Source organism: Bubalus bubalis, chromosome 8 (assembly GCF_019923935.1).
Source record: "Bubalus bubalis isolate 160015118507 breed Murrah chromosome 8, NDDB_SH_1, whole genome shotgun sequence".
NCBI lineage: Eukaryota > Metazoa > Chordata > Mammalia > Artiodactyla > Bovidae > Bubalus > Bubalus bubalis.
This window is the reverse complement of record NC_059164.1, coordinates 34,286,321-34,291,989: the sequence shown is the minus strand read 5'-3', so window position 1 is coordinate 34,291,989 and position 5,669 is coordinate 34,286,321. Positions and strand designations below refer to the sequence as shown.

Sequence of the window (5,669 nt, the reverse complement as noted above, 5' to 3'; positions counted from 1 at the left end):
GTACATCAAGGCTGTATATTGTCACCCTGCTTATCTAACTTATATGCAGAGTACATCATGAGAAACGCTGGACTGGAAGAAGCACAAGCTGGAATCAAGATTGCCGGGAGAAATATCAATAACCTCAGATATGCAGATGACACCACCCTTATGGCAGAAAGTGAAGAGGAACTAAAAAGCCTCTTGATGAAGGTGAAAGAGAAGAGTGAAAAATTTGGCTTAAAGCTCAACATTCAGAAAACGAAGATCATGGCATCCGGTCCCATCTCTTCATGGGAAATAGATGGGAAAACAGTGGAAACAGTGTCAGATTTTATTTTTTGGGGCTCCAAAATCACTGCAGATGGTGACTACAGCCATGAAATTAAAAGATGCTTACTCCTTTGAAGGAAAGTTATGATCAACCTAGATAGCATATTCAAAAGCAGAGACATTACTTTGCCAAAAAAGGTCCGTTTAGTCAAGGCTATGGTTTTTTCCTGTGGTCATGTATGGATGTGAGAATTGGACTGTGACAAAAGCTGAGCGCCGAAGAATTGATGCTTTTCAAGTGTGGTGTTGGAGAAGACTCTTGAGAGTCCCTTGGACTGCAAGGAGATCCAACCAGTCCATTCAGAAGGAGATCAGCCCTGGGATTTCTTTGGAAGGAATGATGCTAAAGCTGAAACTCCAGTACTTTGGCCACCTCATGCGAAGAGTTGACTCATTGGAAAAGACTCTGATGCTGGGAGGGATTGGGGGCAGGAGGAGAAGGGGACGAAAGAGGATGAGATGGCCAGATGGCATCACTGACTCGATGGACGTGAGTCTGGGTGAACTCCGGGAGTTGGTGATGGACAGGGAGGCCTGGCGTGCTGCGATTCATGGGGTCGCAAAGAGTCAGATATGACTGAGCGACTGAACGGAACTCAACTGGTATATTAAAAACTGAATATATTTAATGTGTACAATTTGGTTAGTTTGGACATATTCATATACATGGGAAATCATAATACGGTCAAGGTAATAGAGCTACATATCACCTCTAATTTTCTTTGTACCCCTTTGCTTTTGTTATAAGAACTCAAAACAGATCTACCCTCAACAAAATTTTAATTGCACAATGCAATATGGTTAACTACAGATACTATGTTGTATGACAGATCTCTAGAACATACACACCTTGCACAAGTGAACATTTTAAAATTGAAGTGTACTCAATTTACAAGATTAGCATAGTGAATCAGTATTGTTGTCAATTATATTCATTATAGATTATTAGAAGATAGTGGCTATTTCTCTGTGCGATCCAGTATATCTTTCTTTTTTTTAAATTTTATTTTATTATTTAACTTTACAATATTGTATTGATTTTGCCATATATCAAAATGAATCGACCACAGGTATACACGTATTCCCCATCCTGAGCCTTCCTCCCTCGTCCCTCCCCATACCATTCCTCTGGGTCGTCCCAGTGCACCAGCCCGAAGCATCCAGTATTGTGCATCGAACCTGGACTGGTGACTCATTTCATATATGATATTATACATGTTTCAATGCCATTCTCCCAAATCATCCCACCCTCTCCCTCTCCCACAGAGTCCAAAAGACTGTTCTATACATCAGGGTCTCTTTTGCTGTCTTGTATACAGGTTTATTGTTACCATTATTCTAAATTCCATATATATGCGTTAGTATACTGTATTGGTGTTTTTCTTTCTGGCTTACTTCACTCTGTATAATAGGCTCCAGTTTCATCCACCTCATTAGAACTGATTCAAATGCATTCCTTCTAATGGCTGAGTACTACTCCATTGTGTATACGTACCACAGCTTTCCCATCCATTCCTCTGCTGATCGACATCTAGGTTGCTTCCATGTCCTGGCTATTATAAACAGAGCTGCGATGAACATTGGGGTACATGTGTCTCTTTCAATTCTTGTTTCCTCAGTGTGTATGCCCAGCAGTGGGATTGCTGGATCATAGGGCAGTTCTATTTCCAGTTTTTTAAAGAATCTCCACACTGTTCTCCATAGTGACTGTACTAGTTTGCATTCCCACCAACAGTGTAAGAGGGTTCCCTTTTCTCTGCACCCTCTCCAGCATTTATTGCTTGTAGACTTTTTGATCGCAGCCATTCTGACTGGCATGAAATGGTACCTCATAGTGGTTTTGATTTGCATTTCTCTGATAGTGAGTGATGTTGAGCATCTTTTCATGTGTTTGTTAGCCATCTGTATGTCTTCTTTGGAGAAATGTCTATTTAGTTCTTTGGCCCATTTTTTGATTGGGTCATTTATTTTTCTGGAATTGAGCTGTAGGAGTTGCTTGTATATTTTTGAGATTAGTTGTTTTTCTGTTGCTTCATTTGCTATTATTTTCTCCCATTCTGAAGGCTGTCTTTTCACCTTGCTTATAGTTTCCTTTCTTGTGCAAAAGCTTTTAAGTTTAATTAGGCCCCATTTGTTTATTTTTGCTTTTATTTCCAATATTCTGGGAGGTGGGTCATAGAGGATCCCACTGTGATGTATGTCAGAGAGTGTTTTGCATATGTTCTCGTCTAGGAGTTTTATAGTTTCTGGTCTTACGTTGAGATCTTTAATCCATTTTGAGTTTATTTTTGTGTATGGTGTTAGAAAGTGTTCTAGTTTTATTCTTTTACAAGTGGTTGACCAGTTTTCCCAGCACCACTTGTTAAAGAGATTGTCTTTAATCCATTGTATATTCTTGCCTCCTTTGTCAAAGATAAGGTGACCATAGGTGTGTGGATTTATCTCTGGGCTTTCTATTTTGTTCCATTGATCTATATTTCTGTAAAAATATGGAACGCTTCACGAATTTGCGTGTCATCCTTGCGCAGGGGCCATGCTAATCTTCTCTGTATCGTTCCAATTTTAGTATATGTGCTGCCGAAGCGAGCACCAGTATATCTTTCTTGCTTACCGAGTTTATACACAGTGGTTTGCTAATCCCGTACCCCTAATTTATCCCTAACCCCTTCCCTCTCCATTTCAGTAAACGTAAGTTTATTTCTGTATAAGTTTGTTTCTGTTTACAAATACACTCATTTGTATTTTTTATTCTACTCTAATTCATAACCAGTACAATGTTTGTTTCTCTCTTTCTGACTTGTGTAGTTAAGCATAATATTCTCTAGGCCCATCCTAGTTGCTACAAATGATAGTATTGCATAGGTAGATAGATGGCTATGTGTATAACATCTTCTTAAGCCAATAATTTGTTAACGGGTAGTTGGGTTGCCTGTCATATACTGTGTCTATTATTAATAGTTCTCCTATGAACATTGTGATGCATGTTGCTTTTCAAATTAGCCTTTTTATTTTTCTGGATATTTACCAAGGAGTAGAATGGCTGGATCATATGGTAGTTCTATTTTCAGTTTTTTGAGGCACATTCATACTGTTTTTCACAGAGGCTGCACAATTTACCTTTTCACCAACAGTATAGGAAAATTTCTTTTTCTCCACATCCTCTCCAACATTTGTTATTTGTAAACTATTTGATGATAGTTATTTTGACATGTTTGAGGTGATATCTCCTGGGGGTTTTGATGTGTATTTCTCTTTTCATGTACCTGTTAGTATACTGCATGTCTTTTTTATTTTTTTTAATTTTATTTTATTTTTAAACTTTACAAAATTGTATTAGTTTTGCCAAATATCAAAAAATTTTTTTAGAAAAATGTCTACTCAGGTCTTCTGCCTATTTTTTATTGGGTGGTTTATTTTATGATATTTGAAATGTCTGCATATTTTGTATATTAACCCTCTGTCGGTGGCATCATTTGCAAATATTTTCTCCCATTCTTTATGCTGTCTATTCATTGTGTCAATGGTTTCCTTTCCTATGCAAAAGCTTTAAAGTTTAATTAGGTCCTATTTGTTTATTTTTGCATTTATGTGTTTTGCCTTAGGAGACTGAGCCAAGAAAAAATTTGTAATGATTTTTGTCAGTTTTCTACCTATGTTCTCTTTTAGGAGTTTTGTGGTTTTCATTCTTCCATTTAGGTCTTCAAACCATTTTAAATTTATTTTTGTACATGGTGTGAGGTTATGTTCTAAACTCATCATTTTCTCTGTTTTGTCCAATTTTCCCCATACCACTTGTTGACAAAACTATTTATTCATTGTATATTCTTGCCTCCTTAGGTTAATTGACTGTATGTGCATGGATTTACTTCTGAGCTCTCTTTTCTGTTCCATTGATCTGTGTGTCTTTTTAGTGCCAATATCATACTGTCTTGATTAGTGTAGACTTTTAGTATAATCTGAAGTCTGGCAGGGTTTTATCTCCAGCTTTGTTCTGTTTACTCAAAATTGCTTTGGCAATGTGAGATTTTTGTGGTTTCACACAAATTTTAGTATTATTTGTCCTATTCTATGAAAAACTTAATGGGCATTTTAAAAGGAATGATGTTAAATTTGTAGATTGCTCTGGATAGTACAGATGTTTTAGCAATATTAACTCCAATCCAAGAGCATAGGCTATCTTTCCATTTCTTTGTATCATCTTCTGTTTCTTTCATCAATGTTTTAGAGTTTTCAGAATATGAGTGTTTCACCTCCTAGGTTAAGTTTATTTTCCTAGATATTTTTATTATTTTTTATGTGATTTCTAAATGTTTTTTTTTTTTTTAGTTTCTTTTTTTTTTTTTTTTTTTTGATGTTTCATTAGTAATGTCTAGAAACAAAATAGATTTCTGGGTATTAATCTTTTAATCTTGTATCCTGCAACCTTGCTGAATTTGTTTATTGCTTCTAATAGTTTGAGTGGAGACTTCAGGGCTCTCTGTGTAAAGTATCATTCCATCTGTAAATAGTGATAGTTTTACCTCTTGCCTTCTAAGGTAATACCTTTTCTTCCTGCCTCCCCACCTCCCTTCCCCCATTTTTCTCTCTCTTTCCCTCCCTTCCTTTCTCCTTCCATTTTGTCTGGTTGATACATGTATAGGACTTCCAATAGATGTTAAATAGAAGTAGCAAGAGTGGCCATTCTTGTCCTGTTCCTGATCTTAGAGGAGATGCTTTCATCTTTTCACCATTAAGTATTAGTTTGGCTGTATGTTTGTCATAAATGGCCTTTATTATATTGAGATATATTCTGGCTATATACTAGCTTATTTAAGTAATCTTCAATCCTTATTATATATTTGCCTCTCCTTTTGGTATTTTCCCTTTCCTATGGATTCTTACTTCTTATCCATTTAAAGAAGACTCTTCAACATTTCTTTTAGGGTAGGTTTAGTATTGCTGAATTTATTAAGTTTCTGGTTTTTCTGAGAAGTTCTTTATTCCTCTTTATTTATCATTCTAAATGATAATTATTGCTAAATAGAGTTATCTTGAGTGAAGGTTGTTTGTTTTTTTTTTTTTTTCCCTCTCAGCCCTTTGATATACTATGCAGCTGCTCCCTTGTGGCTTGCAGAGTTTGTGCAGATAGCCTTATGGAGATTCCACTGTATTTAACTACTTTTCTCTTGCTGCTTTTATAATTCTCTCTTTAACTTTTGCCATCTTCTTTATGATAGTCTTGACGTGGGATTGTTTGGGTTCGTTTCTGGGAGCTTATATGCTTCCTCTAGTTAGATATATGTTTCTTTCTTTAGATACGAAAAGATTTCAGGCATAATTTCTTCAAATACAGTTTCAATATCCTTCTCTTTCTCTCT

At 36.1% G+C, this 5,669-nt stretch overlaps 1 non-coding gene across 1 annotated transcript; it reads right to left on the bottom strand.

The window, feature by feature from the left end:
• Window positions 1-2,795: 2,795 nt before the first annotated feature.
• LOC112586716 lies at window positions 2,796-2,902 on the bottom strand. Its single transcript, XR_003111202.1, has one exon. It is a non-coding gene; the product is annotated as a U6 spliceosomal RNA (small nuclear RNA).
• Window positions 2,903-5,669: the final 2,767 nt, after the last annotated feature.